We start from the raw sequence: 24122 nt of genomic DNA on the forward strand, positions 1-24122 counted from the left end.
ACGCACGCCTCGAAGATTATCGGAAGTTTGCTGTCGCGCTACCGATTGCTCGTTCAAGGAAGGCGTCCGCCAGCGCGAACAAACCAGGTTAAAGGTGCACAATTCGACTTCTCTGTAGGGGCACCAATTTTCATGCGAATTAACGACTTTTAGAGCGAAGTTCTACTTCTCGCATGCAGAGCTGAAAGGCAAATCTTTTGCTGAAATTACCTCGTACATGAGGAGCACTGCCGCCATTACTGTGTGCTTCGCAGTCACGTCCGTCGCTGCACTGACCGTTGTTCCAACCGTTTGCTCTCGCCAGTTCTGTCACGTGGTTCACCCAGTGACTCGCTCTTGCTCGATAAAAGGGCAGCGCTCGCCGCCTATAGATAGCGCGAGATGGACAGGGGGAGAGGGCTGCTGCTCTTGGCCCTATGGAACTGGGAACTCAAAGGGAGTTACAAACGGAAATTAACGCAAAAAACGACGAGTCTGACGAGAGAACGAGACAACATGAGTGTTATCAACTGAGGTTTATTTTGAGACCGAAGCAACTTAGTCACATACAAAAAAAGAACAAGATAAGGGCTGCTGACAATCTGCACACAAGAATGAAAGGAATCGTTTTAATGCAGAAAATTAAGTGTTAGGCAAAGGTCATCCCTCAAGAAAACGGGATAAAAAGAAAACGATAAAAAATGTGCATTAGATTGGGGAATGACTGCAATGAAAAGATCCCAGGTGTTCGAAATTATTCTGGAGGCTTCCACTACGGCACCTCTTCCTTCCTTCTCTTAGTTCCTCCTTTATCCCTTCCCTCAAGGCAGAGTTCAGGTGTCTCCCTGATATGTGAGACAGATACTGCGCCATTTCCTTTCCCCAAAAACCAATTTTCAATTTTCAAAAGACAAGCAAAGACGGATCAATGAGGATGAAAATGGTCACCAAGGAAGGCAAGCTCCTTTTGGTGCAGTGTGATAGACGCGGTGCGGACACAGGCCTGCCCAATATTGTGAATGCACAATGCCTCGTAAATCTTGCTTGTCCATTTTCCTCTAGCGCCTTAATAAACTGCACTGGTCAAATTATGGGCATCAGCCTTCGCATGGTGCACAGTGCATGCACAGCCGTATTACTTCCGGTTCTAGTTTTGGGGTCGTCCTTGTGTTCCAGCATCCGGTCATTTGTGCAATGGCTGGCCTGGCCCACGTAACACCTTCCACATGAGAAGGGGATCTTGTAGAAGACTACGGCCCACATGCAATGAAGGGCCTGGTCCTTGTGCTTTTTAGGGCACTCCACTTTCTTCTTCTTGGCGACGTTAGCTGTGCGGCAAAGCTGAGAAAGCTTATTTGGTGCTGAGAATACAACTGCGCACTCCAGCTTGGCCTACAATCTTTTTTAGTCTATGCGAGAACTGATCTACATACGGCATTACCACAGTATTCACCTCAGTACCGCCTCTCGCATTGGTAGAGGCGGAAGATCTTGACCTCACTGCCTACGCGCCGCCTGCCCCGGTCGCCTGCAGCCCAAGATGTTTTTCTGATTGGGCCGGATACCCTGCCAAGCCATGTTAATGATGCTCTGGGGCCAAATTTCTGCGTGAAGCCCAACCTTGACAAAGCGGAAATGGTGTCACTGGTAAGAAGTCCTGCCTCAAAGGCAAGAAGCGATGAAATGAAAAAATGCATTGTACAAGGCATTGGCACCTTAAGAGAGATCTGCGATCTAACACGCGAGTAGCGGTCGGTTCCGTAGCGGCCAGCCTTCATGATGCCGGCCTCGAGTCTGACAAGGAAGGCAGCTTTGTCGTCCTTTCCAAAGCTGAGTGCCAGCGTCGAGCCAGTGAGGCCTTCAACAGCAACTTCGCCCAGGTCCATGTGAATCTGCAAAAAGTGCGAACTATGGCAGCGAGACTTTGCGCTGACATGGGAATGACCAAGCTGGCTACCTCCATAAGAAAAAGCATCTGTCTGTGTCTTGCCGTATTCATTTCATCCAAAACTCACAATTAGGGAGGTGAGCCTTTTCTCGTCGTTGTGTCCAAGAGGGACACATAGCAACACCAAGTCGGCAAGTACCTTCAACATTCTCTGGCACCCTTATTGCCTATTCAGGATCCTTTCCTTATTCACAGCCCTCACGAGGTTTCAAGGTTTTTGAGAGTCAGTCCAAGGGGATTGGCATCATGTCCATCGATATCAAACTATTCTTTGTCCGCATGCCATGTTAACGATTCTGTGAATGAAGCTATCTAGACGTATATGTGACTATTAGATTCCAGAACAACTGCTGAATTCCGACATCGAGCCTCTTTTCTTGAGGTCATGTCGTCCTATCTGCAGTCCACCTTCATAGGTTATGAAGAGCAGCTTTTCGTACGAATAGAAGAGGTCTGCTTTGAGTCATATTTGGCCCCGGTCCTCAGCCAGCTGATGTTCTTCCGCTCTGAGGCATCGTCAAAGTTCTGATTAGTGGACTACGTTTTTAATACATTACAAGGGCAACGTCCAGAGTAAGGTCATCACCTCAGAACAATTTTCAACCTATTTTCTGATGCCCTAAAACATCTCAAGGTAACCAAAGAAGCACCAAATGGAGGGCAAATTGGTTACCTTGACCTCTGACAAATTCTCCCAGAGTATGCATGCTGGTGGCATAAACTAAGCTCAAAAAAGCAGCTACTTCCGTTCACATCGTCACATTCCAACTGGTGAAACGTGGCTTTGTCAGGACCGTTATGAAAACCGCAGCCGACAGGTCCTGTGAGCATGAAGTCTGCTACAGTATTCGCGCCCAGGTGCAACTTAAGGCTGGAATCGGCAGGGTACCCGACCCATCTGTTATGGAATGTCATGAAAGTTTGTTAGAAAAACTTTGGGGCAACTATTTTAAAGGCGAGAGGCGGTACTGAGGTGAAGACGGCAGTAATCTTGTGTGTACATCAGTTCTCGCATAGGCTGAAGAAGATTGTAGGACAAGCAGGAGTTCGCTGTTCTATTTTCGGCCCCAAATAAGCTTTCTCAGCTTTGCCACAGGGTTAGCGTCACGAAGAAGAGGAAAGTGGAGTGCACTAAAAAGCACAAGGACCCGTTCATTGCACGCAGGACCGGAGTCATCTACAAGATCGTGGCAGGTGTTATGTGGGCGAGACCGGCCGTTGCATAAATGACCGGTTGCTCAAACACAAGGCGACCTCAGAACTGGAAACGGAAGTAATATGGCTATGCATGCATAATGCACCATGCCAATACTTTGACCGGCGTAGTATATTAAGGTGCTACAAAGAAAAATGCACACGCAAGATTTACGAGGCATTGTGCATTCACAAGATTTGGCAGGCCTGTGTCAGCGACCCGTCTATCGCACTGCACCAAAAGGAGTTTGCCTTCCTTGGCAACCATTTTCATCCGCATTGAGACGTCTTTGCGTGTCTTTTCATTGCCGTCTTCCACAATTAATCTAATGCACACTATTTATCCTTTTAATTTTATCCTGTTTTCTTGACAGGTGAGCTTCGCTCTAACACTTAATCTTCTGTATTAAAGTGACACCTTTCATTCTTGTGTGCAAGTTGTCAGCAGCCCGTATAATGTTCTTTGTTTCTTGTATGTGGCTATAAGTTCCTTCTGTCTGAAACTTAACCTCAGTTCATAGTCAGCACTCCTGTTGTCTCATTCTCTCGTCAAGTCATAGTTGTTTGCGCTCTTTTCAGTTTGTAGCTTCATGAATCAACTTGCCCGCCAACATGCCCTCCTGAACTCAAAGGGCCCTCACCACTTGCGGCGGGGGTCCTCTTGCAACCGGATGTATGGGTTGTGCGTGCCATCGTCGCTCTTGCTGCTTCGTCAGCTAGACGATGGCTGTTGCGAGGTGCATCTCCTTTCTCTGTCCTTCTCTCTGCTTGCTCCCCCTTCATTTAACTTCTCCATCTGCAAGAGGCAGCGGTGGTTGCTCAACATAGAGACATTTGGCAGTCCCGTGCAACGACAACTAGCCTAGACAACGCAGAGATATGGATCCAGAACCAATCACCGGGACGTGTTCTTTGACTGATCATTTTAGGCGCCGGGCTGCTTCTACCGATCCATGCAACAGAGAGCGGCACGAAGCCGCAGTGGCTAGCTTCCGCACTGTATAGCCTGGCTCAGCTGAGTTGAGCCACATGAATTTTTTTAATGATTGGAGCACCGTGGATCCTTCTCTAAAACAGATGCCGGCATGGGGCGCACACTACCCACCGTTCCTCCAAAACTACTTCGGGCTGACCCCAACAATACCGCATAGTTATTTTCCGAAGAAAGTTTTTTGGTTTATAGGGGTTTCACGACCCAAAGCGACTCAGGCAATAAGGGGCACCGTAGTGAAGCCCTCCAGAAAAGTGGACCAGCTGGAGTTTTTTAACTTGCACTGGTATTGCACAGTACACGGGCCAATCGAATTTCATCTCCATCGAAATTCGACCGCCACGGCCAGGATCGAAGCTGCGTTTTTCGGGTCAGCAGCGGAGTGCCATAACCACTGAGCCACCCTGGCAGCTTATTTTTCGAAGAAAGGTCGACTTACACACGAAGGTAATAAAGTACTCCTAGATGCCAGTAACCTGACCCTCTAAACCCGACACACCGTTCAAAGAAACAGCACAGGTCAGCGTCTGGTGCAGTCAACACTTCACAGGCGGGAAACGAAGTGTCGCATTGCGGGAAACGAAGTGTCGCATTGCGGGATAAGTGCTGGCGCTCCTTTCTTATGCTGTAAGTATATCAGGGCTGGGGTGCTTAGCATATCAATATCGGTACTACAGTCATGTGTAGGTTCGCCATATTGCTCTCCCTAGCAGCCAAATTATGAGAGAAAGCCACAACTCTTGCATGTAGGAGGCAGATTTGATGGAGTGGTTACACCATGTGCAGGCTCGATCCGCTTGATTCTGGCTGCAAACTTGCTTTATTGCAGACAGATTATGATTGAATTGAATGATCCAGTTTGCTACTTATGCATCTGCTGCACCTATAGCATCTGCTGCACGAAATAAAATGCCGCAAAGCATGAAAACAGTAGGCGTATGAATGGACTCTCAGCAGCGGTGTATTGCTATGAACAATACAAAGGAGTTGTCTTCTCCGCAAGGCTAGGATGCTTTTCAAACTAGGTGATCAAGTTTAACCAATAGAGGCGCGAGCAGTGCAGGGAAAGCAAACGCACAACTCTAGGTACTTGTACTGTAACCCCAATTGGTATCACTCTGTGGTGCTGCCTTACGGCTACTAGACGCTGCCGCTTCACTGGTTTGCATCGAAATCGGGATCGGGGATCCTCGCGTAGCACCCTAATCCTTCGAAGTAACCGGGCTTGTGCAGGCCGCCACTTTGAATTATGCAGTCAAGTTTACATTAGAAATTATGAGACCGCATAAATTCTTCGAATTATCCAGGATTTTGAATCAACAAAGTTCGAAATATCCAGGTTTTAATGTGCATTGTTTTGAAAATGACAAAGATGTTTGCCCATTGATCTTTTTCTGAACATTTTTTATACTGAACAGATATGCAATATTCGATACGATATTCAGACATTTTTTCTTCACGTTCGTATTCGAGTCATATTCGAAAAGTTCGATAATCGTGCGCTCGAGATCCATATGTCTATATGGACAGATGACCACTGTATTATTTCTTTTGTATTTGATGGTCTCTGATGACAGTGCATAAGCGAGCCAAAAGTAAAAGTTTATTCTGTTCAGTTATACAAACATATATAGATGACAACACTAAAATATATTGCAAACGCAAGTATTGTTTTTTTCCGGAATGCATCATCCTCTAATTTTTTGTGCCCACTCACTACTAATATCCTGGAATACATTTACATTTAAAGCGGAAAGCTGGACTAAATGGTGATCTTGAGATTCAAGGCACATGGTAACTACTGCTAAAGACAAGGAAGGTGGTTTCTTTCTTCTGAAATTTGCCGTTATACTTGGTAGGATCCAGCCGTCCGACAGCACGTATTCCGCAGACAATTCGTATCGAGCAGATACCACGTGACCTCTTTAGCTCCTAAAGCCATGCAGACTCTTCGACATGCCAAGCGACACCAACCACGTGATTCTTCCGTGTGTGGTAGCCCTCCCCCGCGGTCTTACCAGTGCAGAGGAGGTTGCGCTTCGAAGCATCCGGGTTGCGTCCTACCCGCTGTCAAAGTTGCCAAAAGAACTTCGATATTTAGTTGATATCATCTTGATCGATCCACTCTCTGTGACAACTGTCTATCGCACGAGCCACTGGCCGCATTCGATTTTCAGTCCCGGACTACTTGTTGAGTTCAGCTCGTCATACGAATTTCTCAGGCAGCCCGTAAGCAGTGGGGTAACACCCGCAAGGCAGGCGCCAGGCGCACGGGCTCTCGACAAACGCCTTCCTCCTCACTCTCACATATACACTGACCAGACGACTCGCGTTTCAAGCGTCGCCTTTCCATCCGCTACACAGCAGACTCATTGCTGTATTCCTAATACCTGCACCTAAATCAAGTAGCCGAGAGAGATAAAATCTCATTTATCCAATAGCGAAGAGAAGTCCTCAGTTTATTAACCCATACTACAGTGAACATGCAGGTGCGAAACAGCACGGTTGAAGCTCTGGCCACTGTCAAGACCCTGATTATGATATATAGTAAACTACAGTTCATTGTGCTACACTATACCCACATGCACCATACCCATCCAGTTGGTTCGAATTAGTCAGGCGGCTAAAAGAACACACTCCTAGAACCAATTGGAAAATCCAATTCAAACCAACTGAAATGTCAATTGATTGCAATTGAAATTTACATTTTTTGTTTTTCATTGGCCTTTGCCCCTGCCAGCGCCTTTCGGCCAATCGTAAACATGTAGTTCACTTCCGAGACTGTTGAACATTTCTTTGGTTTTATGCATATTCTTCTTTACACCCACCATTCTGTTCTGCGTGTTAAGTAAGTCACTGATCATGCTTTGCATTACATATCCACTTAGTGACTTAGCAAGGCAATGTCATCAGCGAGCACAGAATAATGAGATATTCTCCGCTTACTCTTATCCCCAATTCCCAACCGAGGCCTCTCAATATCTCTCGGTAGAGTGAGCTCCTGTAAGCAGGTGGTGCACAACATTTGAGAGATCGTGTCAACGTGCCTGACATCCTTCCTTATTGGAATTTTAATGCTCGCAGAAAAGGAAGCATGCAATCAATTCATGAGGTATGTATTGCAAACAAGAAATTTGCAGATGTCTGTGAATGCTGTTATCCTTCATACATATATAATTGATCCCGATGAAGCAACTCTGTCTTAACTGCATGATCGACGAAGGACCCACAACGAGACTCACGCACACTTTGAAGCCGGCCAGTTTAAATAGCGCTCCGTTGCAGTGGCATGTTTGAGTGGCAGCACGACACTGCCAAAACTCAACGAATGGTCTTTTTTTTCAAAAAAGGAAGGCAATCAAAAAATTAAAATTTTATGCTTGTAGTTTATGTGCTGTTATTTTTTTGAATTAAAAGATGGAGTTTTGTTTAATTGTACCAAAATTTTAGTGTCGGCACTGCATAACCTTTGTTTTTTATTGCGCTGACGCGAGCCCGGCAAAGCGCACTGAATGAAAGTGTGATTGTATATGCATGGCGTCGTGTTCGTCGACCGGAAGTTTGTACACGCCATAGAGTTTCTTACTATTAAGAAACACTATGGTACACGCACGACGTGGCATGCTTGTGCCATCCGACGACAAAAATTGGCGTCCGCTCTTGTGGCACGTAGTCGCGTGCCGAGTCTTTTTTTTTACCATCCATGCTTGGCGGCCTCTACCAGTTAGTCGGTGTTTTATCGTGGACGACAGGCACTTTGGCGTTGCTGTGATGGAGATCTGTGTAAGGGAGAAGTATGACAGCTTCGCAAAACAAGCGTTCAGATATTTTCTGAGTCAGAGTGAGCACATTGTTGGTGACTCACCTCCACATGCTGTCTCTCACTTGTTTCGAGGCGCGCCCTCCTGCACGGCCTCCTTCGCATTGCTAGTGTTTAGCTTCATTGATTAAGGCGCTCTCATAATGGTACACTGCTTGCCTTCTCTAAACTATTCTGGCTGATACGGCGCAGCATTCGGCAGTGCTTTTTGGCAAGCGAGCTAGCTAGACATGTGCCGTTTGGCCGGTCCTCGTGCTGCTGACCTTCGTGCACCTTTCGCTTTTCTAACCTAGTGGTTTTTGGCCTCACTACTTTCCTTATAGTTTGCCGCGTGCAGAAGACTCTGCCAATACACCGTATTTTATCACATGCACGTCCCGATTCCTAGATGGCAGTGAACTCAGTTCTCGAAAAATTGAAAAAAAAAAATTGGTTAAATGTGCCAGGATATGCAGATTACAGAGGACAGCTTTTCATATACTACAGGAAACCGATGTCGGAGCTATGAGTGAGGTTCAGCTATTCTCAAAGAAGACAAATCTACCAAAAAACAGATGTACAATTACCTCTCAGTGCATAGCTCATGATACAGGCTGCTTGTCCCATGATTCGGACACTACAGCTGTACAAAAGCATTGAGCAAACTCTGACCTCTTACTCTTGCTGATGCAGTCACTACTTGCGCCTATCCCAGTTGTTGCTGAATGCTAAAAAGAAATGTGACATGCTGCTAAAGTACAGCACTGAGGATGCGAAATCACAAGACAGTTAAGAGCTTACATCAGTCCAGGATTATTACGGTTAGCAGACCATTGCGTTTGCTTATAAACGTTGAGGAGATTCAGGACATTTCATTGCATTTATTGCAGTCAGCCACCAAAAACAAATATTAATTTTGTCCAGTGCAGTGCATACAGTACCAAAGCTTCTTCGTCGCCTCCTTATTCACAGGTAGCACAAGTTTTGCAAGTTGAGCAAAACCACAAATAAGTATGACAGAAGGATAGCAAAAAATTGTGGTAGTGTGATGCGTACGACCTTGTCAATGTGGTCATGGAAAAGCTCTTGTAATGTCCATTTAAATCCTTCTCTTAAAAAGTGTCTCAAATTGAGCATTGTTCCATTATTGTAGAATATTTTCAGGTGCCACGTCATGCACTTGATAAAAACAAAACCTGCATTATGATGTGCGGGCAGCATTGCTGGCATCACCAAGTAATACCTGCTGATTTAGTTATTAATTAGCATAAACAAAACATTTGACAACAGCAGCAGCAGAACTGGGACACTAGTGCACATTCACTCACTAGTGAAACCACCCCAAGCAGATCATCTTAAGTTCTCCTTCATCTTTTTCTTTGCAGAGACTGCAAATCCACATTTCGTTTTTGTTTCTTCACAGCAACTATAAAAGAAGCAAGACATGAAAATTTCCAGTCAAGTGCTGAAGCATGACTTGTAAAAAGTTACAATATTGCACACCTGAGGATGTCAAGGCAGTCCATGCATCAGGTGTGAAGTATCTTTTAAACTTGGGAAGGGAAACTCTGTAATCCAGGAAGGCACTGGGCAAGGCTTCTTGCGAACTTCAACATCACTTTCCTAAGCAAGTTCATTCCCTCAATCACACGCTGGCACAAGCTCTAGTCAGCAATTCCACACAACAACACTGTAAAAAGAATGCAGTAGAAGGTTGGGAAGGCATCAAACACCACGAAGTGGTTTTTATCTTACTTTTTGCTTGGGCCTTTTTTGCTAGGTGCTTGAAGAGAACAGGTTCATCCTTATTTACACTTTTCCTTTTTACTACTCTGTTCTGCAGTACTCGTTTTGAAGGCCGCGCTCGTGTTCTGACATCAGGAAGTTTTATGGTGTACTTACTGTTTGAAGAAGTGCACTTATTGTGTCCATTGTTCGCTGCCGCATTTTGTGATGTGGATGCCACACTGATGTTGCAGACGTGTTTATGATCAATGCTGTCTAAGTTGTCATTGCTCACTGTGACTTTTTCTGATGTGGATGACATGCTGTTGTCACAGGCGTGTTCTATGGCATCATCAATGATTTCTTCCTCAATTCTCCCCAGGTCATCGCTTTCTGTACTGATGGCAGGACAAATACCTGGTGTCACGTCTGCCATCATTTGTTGCTCTTGAAAATTTGTCTCTGTGACATCCTCCCCTCTCAGCCATGAGGTATTTAAATATTCTAGAAAACCAAGGCGTCTGGCAAATGGGCGCACATCTGACTGGCATTCAGCCAAGGTGTCGGCTACAGCTTTTAGTGTCCTCATTGCATATGTGTATTTCCAGCTCCAATTCATCTTCAAATGAAGGGCCAGGGACAGAAAGTATCCTCAGTCCTTTGGAGCTGCTGGCCTCATTGCTGGTAGGTTTCCGAGTGGCACTGAAAAAATCTATTTGGTTGGACTTTAAGCACCACTTGTGTACAGCCTTTTCCAGGTGTGGTCTCAGATTGTACTTTGCACATACCACTAGAAAATGACGACAAAGTAGTTTCATTCTCGTGTATGTTGTGCAAGTACATGACTGGGTCTCAAATGAAACTTCATGCCAGATATCAGTGCATTTAGATTACACTGCATATGTTTATCTGGAGACCATCTTTATTTTCGGAACTTCCTCTCGTGTCTTTGCCAGCCCCATATTTATTAACTTGCAGGCATATGGTGTTAACACTTTTTCGCACTGTTTTTTCACCTCTTTGGAGACATGGTGGGAGTAAAACTTGCATGTCTTGAGGAGTATAGTTTTGTGGTGTGCCTCTCATATCATGCTGTTTGTTATCTTGAGGAGTCCTCGCAGTGCTTTCTGCAGTTTTGCTGACGAAGATAAGATGATTTTTATTTTAGCATTGTGTGATTCTACACGGTTTGTTGTGTTGTCCCCACAGGTGAACTCCAGGTCACACAGGTGCCGGACCCACATCTGAGGAATGTTGCCCCAGTTTTTTTCGCAGTAGCTTATTGCCTCGGTGCTTGCATACTACTAAAATTCTGCTTTAGCTTTGTCATACTTTTGTGCCGTAGGTGAATGCAGCATTTCATTAAAACTGTTTAAAAGACAGTCTCGTTCATCAGCTGACCTGGCAAGCTGCCTAACTCCACATCTGAAGGCTTTAGCCACATGAAATTGAAATAGCTGTACTGCTGGTGCACTTGGAAGTGTTGTTCTTGCAGCAGTTATTTCTGTAGAAGATCCTTATCAACCACGACTACTTTCATGCTCACTGCTGCAGGATTCTCCTCAACAAATACCTCCAGAAGCCGTGTCACTACATGCTGCTGCTCGGAGCAAACATAAGGATATGTGACAACATGGCTACAGCTAGATCCATCTTGCACAATAAGCCCAAAAAGGGGCATTCACAGTTTGTTTGTTCTGTATGTTGCATCAAGGATAACTTCTTGGAATGAGTGAAAGGTGTGTTTCATGTGCGGTGTTTGAAAAAACAGTATTTGGAGCTCCTTGTTTCACTATTAATAGCAAGCATGTCTGTGCTCCATACACACTTTCATAGCATTTCACTTCTACTAACTGGCTTGCTTCATCTTGTCCTTCGCCTGCACGTTTCGTATTATGGATATCCATTGCAATCACTGCTTTTCCTGTATATATATGTTTTAAAAAGCAAATTAAAGAACTCGATCACCATCAGATAACCCCAAAATCGTTATCGCTGTAGGCGAAGGGAAGGTCATTTACCAGTTTCTTCTTAATTAGCTTTTCCACAATCAGGCTCGGAGGCACATTTAGTTCCACTAATGTTTTTACAAAGCCTACTTCTTCTGGAGTCATCTTACGGCACTCAGGGTAAGCGCGGTATACTTGGCATTCACTTCATGATTGTGCTCAAGCTTGAGTTCTGTAATCTCTAGCTGTTGACTGGCACGCCGTGCTGCCAGGACTATCTTGGCTGGGCAGTCCTTTTTCATCGTTCTCTGTACATGAAAAAAAAAGTTGTTAGCATCGCATGACTTCCACATTTCCAGGAAGAATTTAAGTAGACTCCCGTTAAGACGAACTCGGTTAGGATGGTTGCTCAGAAAAGACAATGTGAAAGCATTTGGTTGGTTCCCCTAGACTCTATGTCTATGAGATGTTTCGTGTCTTTAGATTGGGAGAAACATTCGTCACCTCACGTCGGCACCGTGCAGCGTCTGCGCAGCACTCCCGAGGCAAATGAGGAAAGAAAAAAAATGCTACCCCGCAAAGAAGCTTTTTCGCACATAAATTACTGATGCGGAGAAGCTATCTTGCGGTTTAGGATGAAGGAAAAGCAGCGCATAATCTCGATTAATTAGATTCAAGAACATTGATCTTGACTGCCTTCGTGCGGCACAGAAATATGAGATGGTCGTAACTCGGCATCGTGTGGCGCGTCGGCGCAGTGTTCATTTACTGGTTGACTTGAAGGGAGCACAGCTGAAATGTGCTCTGAAAAGCGGAGAAGCCGAATTTTTATCTTACACATGGTGCTACAGCTAGGTGTTGTCACGGCAGAGAATTTTGGCATGGCCAGATATCTGCGCCAGGCGTAAAGACGCGTGGTGCATATCTGATCGTAGAGTTGGAAACAGTCGCGTTGCACAAAGATGGTTAAACTTTTTCAGAACCAGTACCACGTTGCTTGCCGGCCGCCTGGGCAGCTAAATGTTCGCTGCAGAAGAGAAAAAGATAAGAAAAAAAAAGAAAGGGCTAACACTGGTTTCAAGTGGTTTTTTTCAGGCCCTCACGTCATCTCACTTCATGCGTAGTGTAATAATGCTCTCTTCGCAATTAATTTTAGGGCATTATTAGGCCATTTAAGTAGTGGTTTTCTTGCATCTTGTATTAACTGACACGCGTACCTAGCATACTCACACATCCATTTGGGGGGCACTTCTAATAAGATGAACAAATTTTCATTGTCCCTTCAAGTTCGCTTTAAAGAGAGTCTACTGTATGCCGCTATAAACAGCGGCCGCCCACAGTGAAGCCGTGGCATATCTGTATAGCACCAGACTCTTACCTCTGCTGCGGACGTATATTCCTGTCTCCGTCAGTCTCGGAGTACCCCCATGCTTGCATACGTAGGTCACATTTGCGAACTAAGTTTCGCATCAAGCCTGGCCAGGCCAGCCGAAAGGCGCTCGTTCGCCACACCGACAGTCTTGCTGGCTTTAGTCACGAACAATGTGTTTGTTTTCACTCGAAAATCTCTGAACGCTTGCTCGAACTCGACGAAACTGTCACACTTCGCCACTAAGCAACCCTCCATCACGGCAAAACCGACCTGCTCGTCGTCCACGTGAAAACTCCGGTGAAGCGCATACAAATCTGCGCGAAAGCTGCGTGCACTTATTCTACAAACTCGATGAGTGTGCAGCGCGGAATAAACAGGAGACAACTGAGATTGAGAAAGGCAAAAGAGGATGGGCTGCAAAACCACTGAGGAAGAGCGAAGGATGACGAAAAAGGAAGAAATGACGTGAAAGAGAAAGTAACTATATAGCAAAGGGAAAGAGAATACGAAAAAAAGTGCAGGTAAGAATATGAGCTATAAGGGGAAATAAGAAGAAATCAACATCCTGAATTACGGGGAAAGGAGAAAAGCCTGAAAAATATCGGACAACCGTCCAGGAATGTGACTGCGCACACGAGGTGTCGAAGGGAGCAAAAGACTGCATGGGAGGGTAAGGGAGAAGGATTGAGATTTCCAAGGGGACAAATGCTAGAACGTATATACTGGGTGATATTTTAAAACCTTTTTCAGATTTGTATTTTAATAACTTTGAGAGATACGCCTCTGCTGGTTGTGTGTACAGCAAAGCGGACATCACGTATGCGATGGCACATATTGATTAAGCGATTAATTGACTAATGAACTTATTTTTCGCTTTAAGCGGCAATAGTGCCAAATAGAAGGCCGTCAACATCAACAGAATGCTCCTTTCTTAAATGTTCTCAATCGCGGCTCTAAATGTTGAACTCAAACTGCGTACGCATTTGGAAGATCTTTCCCGCATTGCAATATTTATAATAGGGCATCGCTGCTCATGGTGTTGTCGGCAAAGTCATGTTAACTTCTTCTATACTATCAAATACACACACAAATGGTGTCCGTATTTGGTACATAAGGAATACAAGCAACGTCGTTTTATTGATAAAGAATACAGGAAATCCAACTTAATTAGGAGCGCTCAAATATTTTAGGCGTTCTATATACTTCGAACCAGGCTGCCAATTAAGAAAATTTAAGGAGGGGACTCACCTTTGATGTTGAGGACCTTCAGTTCCGAGATATGATACGTTACCTTAAAATAAAAATAAAGAAAGTTATAACTAGTATAATCGCAATTGATCATTATCACATCACGTACGTGTGCGATGTCCACCTTGCTGTACAACCCACCTGCACTGCACAGACGTATTTCGCAGTTCTTAAAGTAAAAAATCTGTAAAGTTTTAAAATAAATCACCCGGTATGATAGGTGCGTTAAGGCGGAAAATGAAAGACAGAGGTAGCTGATTTCAGCAAACCGGGGGGAGAAAAAGAGGAGTGAAGCCGGGAAAAGCACGGGGAAAATAAAAGAATTAACAGATTAAGCAGGGTTACTGAAAGATTAACTAATTTCGACGCTAAAGTGGTCCCATGTACGTCCTTCGGACAGACACGGACTGACAATAAACTTAATTTATTAGATGAGTATAGGAAGAGCCTCCTCATACGCAGCTAGGTCAACCCCGCCGGATGGCCACTCGGCGGCACAGTCAGCACGCCCTTCAAAAAAACCAGCAAGAGGAGAGAAAGAAAAAAAACTGTGGTGTTGGTGGATGCATACATCCGGCGTTGACCCAGCTGGCGAACCCCGATATGGCGCGTTTCAAGCAGGCATATGGACATCTGTGTAACATGCATATATGCACCGAAGTAATGCCCTCGGACTCAACTCTTGTTGCGTGCACGGTCTGCCTGTCCCGCAGAGGGGCAATTCAAACGCCTTTCCAGTTACAGCTCTGCACGCATGGCCTAGGTACAGTGTTCTAGAACAAAAGCGGCGTTCACCCCGTGAGGGTTTAGAAGCAGTCGCCGTGGCGCGGCGCTGGCGTAGACTCCTGGGACCAGATGATAGACGTCAACAGGACCAGATGATATTCCGATAATGTTTATAAAGCAGCTAGGACCAAAATTCAAGCAAACATTATACAGGTAGTGAATAAAATGATAGTGGATGGGAAAGTCCCCGATGAATGGCGATTAAGTAGAATGAACATGACATATAAGGGAAAGGGGGACAAAGCTGACGTAACTACCGTCCCATAACAGTGACATCTGTGGTGTACAGGGTGGTGATGCAGATTATAAAGGACAGATTGCAGGCTTGGGTGGAGAACAAGGGGGTGCTAGGGGAATTACAAAATGGGTTCCGGAAACAAAGGAGGTTGGAGGACAATCTGTTTTCATTGACGCAGTGTATAGAGATTGCTGAAAAGAAACACAGGCCCCTATGGCTAGCATTTCTGGATATTAAGGGAGCCTACGACAATGTTATTCAAGAGTATCTGTGTCACATACTGGGCACATTGCATGTGGAAGATGGTGTAATTAATCTTTTAAAAGATATATATAAAGGTGCCAGAGTGCATATAAAATGAGAAAAAAGGTATCAGAGCCTGTAGAGATACAGCGGGGGCTTAGGCAAGGATGTCCTCTGTTTCCTTTGTTGTTCATGTTGTACCTGCAAGGGTTGGAGACCAAGCTAGAGAGGAGCGGACAAGGCTTCAACCTTTCTTTTTTCAAGCAAGGAGAATTGATTAAACAGTCATTACCGGGACTAATATACGCCGATGATATAGTGCTAATGGCTGACAGCAAGGAAGATTTGCAGAAGTTGATAGACATATGTGGTACAGAGGGAGATAGATTAGGTTTCAAGTTTAGCAAGGAAAAATCTGCAGTCAAGGTATTTAATGATCAGGTCGGCGAGCATAAAATACAGAAGTTCACGCTAGAAATAGTGGATGAGTACAAGTATCTTGGGGCGAGGATAAATAATGGCACTGAGTATCTGACAGAGCATGAAAAATATGTAATGAATAAAGGTAGTAGGAATGCAGCTGTCTCGTAAAATAGGGCACTGTGGAATTACAAAAGGTATGAATTAAGTGGTAAGAGGGATCTGGAAAGGGGTGATGGTTCCTAGCCTGACTTTCGGTAACTCGGTCCTGTGCATGCGACCAGATGTTCAAGCAACGTTAGAAATTAAACAACGTGGTGTAGGGAGGCTAGCTTTGGGAGCACATGGCAATACACCAAATCAGGGGGTACAAGGTGATATGGGATGGGCGTCTTTCAAGAGCAGAGAGGCTAGCAGTAAGATAGCATTTGAAGAGCGATTGAGAAAATTTGGGGAAAAGCAGTGGGGTAGGAAAGTTTTCAGATACCTGTATATATAGGAATGTTGATACGAAATGGAGAAAGCGGACAAGAAAACTGACAAGCAAATATCTGGACAGCAGTAGGGGGCAAATCAGCAGTTATCAGTCAAGGAAAAGGTTAAAGGAACAGAGAGCTTTGTGGAAAATGGGGATTCTGACCAAATCAGCACTGGGAACATACAGGATTTTTAAGCAGGAAATTGCCAAAGAAAATATCTATAATAATTGTAGGGGAATCTCTTTGTTGTTTGGGGCCAGGACGGGAGTTTTGCGGACTAGGACATATAGAGTCAGGTGCCTTGAAATAGACACGTTTGTGCGTTGCGTGCGGAGAGGAGGAAACGGTTGAACACTTGATACTTTTCTGTAAAGGCCTTCACCCTACATTGGAAAGCAGCGGGGCTGATTTATCCAAGGCATTGGGGTTTAAGGACAGTAAGGGAAAGTAGATTTCAAGCGGGTAGAAGTAGCCAAGCGAAGGTTATCTGATTGGTGGCTAAAATCAAGAGAAGAGTAAAATTTCATAAGTCATGGCTAGGTGGCTTGAGCCACCTCCCGATTTAAAAGGTTCAGCCGTATCCATCTGTCCATCCGGGATATACAGTATTGTGCGTTTTTATCGTGAAGGGTTTCGAAAATTTCCCCGCCTCAACCGCTGGCTCATTTGCGGTGAAACTGCACACAGAGCTTGCGTATTATGGCAACTCTTGTATCGTAGCAAGTTTGACAACTGTGCTTACTGAGTTGAGCCGTGCATGATGCGAAAATGTAATCGTCTACGTAGAGATCGCCGAAACTAAGCCCGAAGCCGACGTTTTTTCGCTGATGGGCACCAGTGACGCTATCTGTTTTCGGCAGTGGAAGCGTCACGACAAGGCCGCCGAGAGGAACGTTGCAAATAACATTCTTTGAAAGGTAAAGCCTCGTGAAATTAGTTGTTCTGATATTTTTTCCGCTCAATTAGCCGAAAATGTTGTAAGCGCTTCAGTTGAAGCAGACGAGACGGCCTGAACGGCATATTCAGAGGGCCCGCGCATCTTGCAGCGCTCGCCTCGGTGGCCTTGTCGCGACGCTTTCGACTGGATGGATGGATGGATGGATACGGCTGAACCCTTTACATCGGGCGGTGGCTCAAGCCACCTAGCCATGTCTTGTGAAATTTTACTCCTGTCTTGCTTTTAGCCACCAATCAGATAACCTTCGCTTGGTTACTTCTAACCTCTTAAAATCCACTTTCCCCTCACTATCCCTAAACCCCAATGCCTTGGGTAAGTCAGCCCCGCTGCCTTCCACTGTAGGGTGAAGCCCTTTACAGAAAAGTATCAAGTGTTCAGCCGTTTCCTCCTCCTCTCCGCACGCAATGCACAAAGTGTCTATCTCCTGGTACCTGACTCTATACGTCTTAGTCCGCAAAACTCCAGTCCTGGCCTCAAACAGCAAAGAACTTCCCCTACAATTATCATAGATATTTTCCTTGACAATTTCCTGTTTAAAGGTCCGGTATGTTTCCAGTGCCGATTTCGTCAGCATCCCTGTTTTCCACAACGCTCTCTCTGTTCCTTTAACCTTTTTCTTAACCGATAATTGCTGATTTGCCCCCTTACTGCTGTCCAGATATTTGCTTGTCAATTTTCTAGTTCGCTTTCTCCATTTCGTGTCAACATTCTTTATATACAGGTATCTGAAAACTTTCCTAGCCCACCGCTTTTCATCCATCCCTCTCAATCGATCCTCAAATGCTATCTTACTGCTAGCCTCTCTGCTCTCGAAAGACGCCCATCCCATATCCCCCTGTACCCCCTGATTTGGTGTATTGCCATGTGCTCCCAAAGCTAACCTCCCTACTCCCCGTTGCCTAATTTCCAGCCTTGCTTGAACATCTGGCCTCATACACAGGACCGCATTCCCGAAGGTCAGGCTAGGGACCATCACCCCTTTCCAGATCCCTCTTACCACCTCATACCTATTGTAATTCCACAGTGCCCTATTTTTCATGACAGCTGCATTCCTACTAGCTTTATTCATTACATATTTTTCATGCTCTGTCAGATACTCAGCACTGTTATTTATCCACACCCCAAGATACTTGTACTCATTCACTACTTTTAGCACGAACTCCTGTATTCTATGCTCGCCGCCCTCTTCATTAAATATCATGACTGCAGATTTTTCCTTACTATACCTGAAGCCTAATCTATCTCCCTCTGTACTGCATATGTCTAACAACTTCTGCAGGTCTTCCTTGTTGTCAGCCATTATCACTATATCGTCCGCGTATATTAGTCCCGGTAATGTCTGTTTAATCAATTCCCCTTGCTTGAAAAAAGATAGGTTGAAGCCTAGTCCACTCCCCTCTAGCTTGGCTTCCAAACCTTGCAGGTACAACATGAACAACAAAGGGGACAGAGGACATCCTTGTCTAAGCCCCCGCTGTATCTCTACAGGCCCTGATACATTTTTTTCCCATTTTATGAGCACTCTGTTACCTCTATATATATCTTTTAAAAGATTAATTACTCCATTTTCCACATCCAATGTGCCCAATATGTCCCACAAATGCTCCTGAGTAACGTTGTCATAGGCTCCCCTAATATCCAGAAATGCTAGCAATAAGGGCCTATGTTCCTTTTCCGCAATTTCTATACACTGTGTCAATGAAAATAGATTGTCCTCCAACCTCCTTTGTTTCCGGAACCCATTCTGTAGTTCCCCTAACACCCCCTCGTTCTCCACCCAGGCCTGCAGTCTATCCTTTATAATTTGCATCACCACCCTGTAAACCACAGATGTCACTGTTATGGGGCGATAGTTACTTACGTCTGCTTTGTCCCCCTTTCCCTTATATATCATGTTCATTCTACTTAATCTCCATTCATCGGGGACTTTCTCATCCACTATCATTTTGTTCACTACCTGTATTAATGTTTGCTTGGATTTTGGTCCTAACTTCTTTATCAACATAATCGGGATCCCATCTGGTCCTGTTGATGTGCCACTAGGAACCTTCTTCTCTGCCCTTTCCCACTCTCCTTGCTCAAGTGAAGCTATTGCTGTAACCGGTCTATCCTCCTTCGATAAACTATGTACCACGTGCTTTGCTGAAAATTTTTCCGTCATCCTTGTTCCTATGTGTTTTATTGCTTCATCCCCTTCTAGTCGAATACCCTCATCTGTAACAATAAACCTTTGTTCTAGCCTAGTTTTATTACTCATTGCATTTAGATGTTTCCAGAATTTTTGGGCTGCTTTTCTATCCTTTTTATTTACTTTTGACATCCATTGGGCACCCTTTCTTCTAATTTTCTCATTAATCAAATAGGATGCGTCCCTTCTACACTTTATGAAGGTATCCCATTTTCTGTCTACTTCGGGTTTTGGTTCCCCCCTCTTCTTGGAATATCTGTGTTCTCTGGATGCTTCCTTGCGCTTTTCTATTGCCCTCTTGACCTCCTCATCCCACCAACTCTTGGGTTTGCGTCTTTTCCCTTTTAACTTTACTCGCACCTTAGCTAGCTCTAGCTCCAGTAATCGAGTTAATTTGGTATAAGTCCATTCTGTTTCACTATCCTCAAAAATTAATTTCTCGATTCTTTTGGCTGCTACTTCCAATTGCTTTTCTGAGTAAAAATTTCCCCCTGATTGTTCATCTTGCTTCAGTCCTACATTGCTTTTTCCTCTGAAGCTCAACTTGATACGCTTGTGGTCACTACCTAGACTTCTGGAACCATCTTCATCTATGCTCATTACCCCTAATCTGTTATACATCCTCTGTGACATTAGTGCATAATCTATCGTCGAGTGCAGACTCCCCGCCTCCCATGTTATGAGCCCTTCACACTTCTCGGTGCTGTTGCATACAACTAAATCATGCCTGTCACACATGTCCTGCAGCATGCTTCCTGTCGAATCCGTGTACCCATCCAGGTCTTCTATGTGTGCATTCATGTCACCTAATATAATTATCTCGCCCTGTCCTCCTAGCTCATCAATGTCGCTTGCAATACATTCTAACATTTTCCTGTTTTCCTCTCTGGCATTGACCCCTGTCCACAGGTATACAAAGCCAAGGAGGGTTAGCTTGCCTGCCACTGTTCCTTTTAGCCATAAATGTTCCCTGCATCCCAGTCTAACCCTTTGAAAATTCATACTTTTATGAATGAATGCCCCAATTCCACCTCCCTTTCTGCTGCCCTCTGTTCTATTGCAATATTCCCATGCGTAGTCTGGGTTACAGGGTGGTTGCTCCATGTCTCTAAGATGTGTTTCCGCTAAACCATATACCATTAATTCCTCCTGTCTTAACTGTTCTTCTATTTCCTCCCATTTCAGTCTATTCCTGCCACCTTGCATGTTAATGAAACCTATATCTGAATTAACTTGGCCCTGGCGCTTGCGTCTCTTTCTTCCCCTATGGTTCCATTGTCCGTTTGATCTTAATTCTTCCTTCTCTACACTGGTTCCATAAGAGCTCTGGGTCCCCCCAAAAAAGCTGTTGCCTGGCGACCTATCCTACTACCCACCTTCTTGCCAGTGGCACCACCGTAGTGGATGCCATCCTGTGTAAAAGGGTGGGGCCTAACCTCATACACTTCCCTGTTCACCTCCATCACCTCGTATCTTAGTCGTCGACTCAATAGCCTAATTACCCGATTAGTCTCCACGACCCTCCTTTCCGTTTCGCGAGCCTGCCTCTGGACCTCTGGGATCGTGCATATGGTCACATGCACACTCCCAGAGGCCTCTCTAAGCCTACGCATCCCCACCTCCAACTGCGTCTCAAGATTCTGGCTCCTCCCCTGCAGTACATCATTGAGACCAGCATGGATGACCACAAGGTGTTCGCCATCCATGCTGCCCACCACCACCTCCCGGGCTCTGGCCATTGCATCCACCATGCACTTTCCCGACTGAGCCTCCACCTGCACCCGCCTGTCTGCCTTCACTGCCGTCAGAACGCCTCCCTCAACCCTCGCTACATTCGAGTCCCCGACCACAAGAACTCTCCTGCGCCCCAAACGTTCGCTTCCTAATTCCATCTGTTGGCCTCCGGATCGCTCTAGCTGCCTCTCCTGCCGCTGTACGCTATTGTCGCGAGTTTCCATGCCCGCTTTAACCTTTTTCATTGCGTTCTCATTTTTCCCACTCGATGCTCGCTGCACTACAGCACTGTACGATTGACGAGCCTCGTCCCCCGCCTGACACTCCTCCGAACTGGGGTGCCCAGCCGGCCGCGACCTGAGCGCTTCAACCTGTTTTTCTAGTTCGATCCGCTTTTCCCGCTCTTCTTTAATCTCGCCCACCATTCGCTTCAACAGGGCGGCATTATTCTCCTCCTTTTTAATCAAATCGGCGACCTGGGCTTCCAGCTTAATCCGTGCCTCTCGTTGGACCTGCCAGTCCGCATTAAGTGCATTAAACCCAGCTTCCCATTCCCCTTTTAACGCATGAACGGCGTCCCCAAACCGCTTGCACATCTTACACACGAAGCTAGCCTCATCCGCCTCGGCTAAGCTCCCGAACCCAGTCTCATCTAAGTAACACCAACGGTCGCACTCCTGGCACTGTACTAACTCCCCGTCCTCGTCCTCCTTAACTTTCCTAGTTTGCCGACCCATCGTCCGGCCGGCTACACCTTGTGAAAGCCCGCCAAAATTCCTATGCCGATAGCCCTCGACCCTGCGCAACGTAAAAACCCGCTAAAAATTATTCTCACACACCTCCGCTGGCCTCCCTACCCTTAACTCGGTTTAAAACTACCGCCCGACAGCATGTATAAAGTGTAAATACCAAAAACACTTAGCTTCGGACGTAGTCGCTGCAGCTCCCAGCCACGTTGCCAAGGGTGTGACAGATAGCGCCACCGCCGCCATCAAGCGAAAAACGTCGTCTGCGCTTTTGGTTCGCCGATCTCTACGTAGACGATTACTTTTTCGCATCATGCACGGCTCAGCTAAGTAAGTACCGTCGTCAAACTTGCTACGATACAAAAGTTACCATAATACGCAAGCTCTGTGTGCAGTTTCATCGTAAATGAGCTGGCGCTTGAGGCGGGGAAACTTTTGAAATTCTTCACGATAAAAACGCGCAATGTTCAGCCGGATATAAAATGCAAGCCTTGCGCTCCATCGGATGCGATATCGAAACCAACAGTGTGGTATTTCGGTTTTGCTTTCGATCGCGCTAGAAGGTCGCAACTGATGCCCGGTTTCGAATCAACTAAGTCTTGTACGCTGAACAAACTTTGCTCCGTCATTAATACTTAATAGAGGTTGTCTACATGATTTTCATTGTGTTTGTATTTAAACGTGCCCACGCCTAGCATACAGGCAGGATGCAAGTTGCATCGCGAGCGACATCAATTGCACAAATTTCACGCGTTGTCGGCTGTTTCAGTTTTTCAATCTGTTGCTCAATTGCTTTACATACTCGTTTTTATGTCTTGTCAGTGTGTGAGAACAAGAAGCTTTGCCGAAGACAAGCTATGTGCCTACATAGCGAGGGTAAATGAGTGCGACCCGGTGAATGTCACTTTTGCAGCGTGTACTTATTAAGACGCGGTCAGTCGTGCGCGCTTGCGCAAATGTCGTCGCCGGTACGACGCGCAGTCACGATATATTCGGGCTTGTTAACGCCTTTACCGGTAACATGAAAGTCGCAAAAATATCTAACCACAATAGCAAATAAATTTGTTTCGCTGAAACCTGCCGGAGTTATTCCTTTATACCGGCTACTTAATTACTTGCATCTGCAAGCAAGTAGAAAATTTTACTAGCTGTGTGTCTTCAGCCATGACCATCTCACAGACTCGGTCGCCGGTGAGCTTTCCATGCCTTATTTCTCTTGCAGCAGGCTTTAGTTAAGATAGCACATTCGTGGAGATCGCGCCAATCAATTCTCGGATGTCTGCGTTCTTTGTGTGCGTAATCGTATGGCAAATGCAACAATTAGTTCTTTAGCAATATATATTTTGAAGTGAATGAGGTGATGCTTTATGAATTCTGTGGTGGTATGTGTGATAACTGTCCATGGTGCGTTATGGTGACTTGTTGAAGCTGGTAAACCGTATCTCAGTGGAGGTACTACCTGTAACCGGCACTTTACGCCGAAAACTGGTACAAACAGCTGCTAGTTAGGTATATCACTAGGCTTTTTTTCATATAGAAGTCGTCCCTTTCTCCATGCTCGCTTTCGCTTGGCATACGAGCATAAAACCCTTATTCCGTGTCCTCATGGCCACTACACAGGAATGAAAAAATGCATGCTGCTCTTCGATTGCACTAAACGGTCTACTTTAAAATGCAGGACTGCCTGCTGTATTGAATAATGCTGGTGTCGCGTTTTCTGTTTTTGCTTTTGGCTGCTCTTGTTTTTTGCGTTCTTGTTTTGCAGGCATTGGAGGAGTACCAGTAGCCAGTGGAAGAACATTCCAGAGGAACTGCAGCCAGCTATGCCGACCCATCGTTTGCTGCTCCTGTCCAGTAAAACAATGATCGACCTGTATTCCTTTGATTTCTGGGAACTGTTGTGTAATTTTGCCGATCTGCTTTCACATTGCCTGCTAATTTTGATTTCACAATCCCTGAAACCTTAAGCTGCCGGAAGGCTGACTGTGTTCTCTCTGATATCTGGTTGTGTAGCCTTACAATCCGCCAGAACTTGTTTAATGTTTTCGGCACTGCTCCCGTAAGCTGCACAGATATCTCCCTGATTGTACTTGCTTTTATGTGTTGCCTGGTTCTAAGGTAAACT

General features: G+C 45.4%; 1 protein-coding gene and 1 pseudogene across 1 annotated transcript in view; one reads left to right on the plus strand and one right to left on the minus strand.

Annotated features, from left to right (window-relative positions):
* LOC144105609 (uncharacterized) overlaps window positions 1–24122 on the plus strand; it is a 166627-nt gene that overhangs the window by 67689 nt on the left and 74816 nt on the right. The gene's annotated exons all lie outside the window — the stretch shown is intronic.
* Window positions 1063–13212, minus strand: LOC144103479 (uncharacterized; annotated as a pseudogene).

The sequence above is a fragment of the Amblyomma americanum genome, chromosome 9 (assembly GCF_052857255.1).
Source record: "Amblyomma americanum isolate KBUSLIRL-KWMA chromosome 9, ASM5285725v1, whole genome shotgun sequence".
Taxonomy (NCBI): Eukaryota; Metazoa; Arthropoda; class Arachnida; order Ixodida; family Ixodidae; genus Amblyomma; species Amblyomma americanum.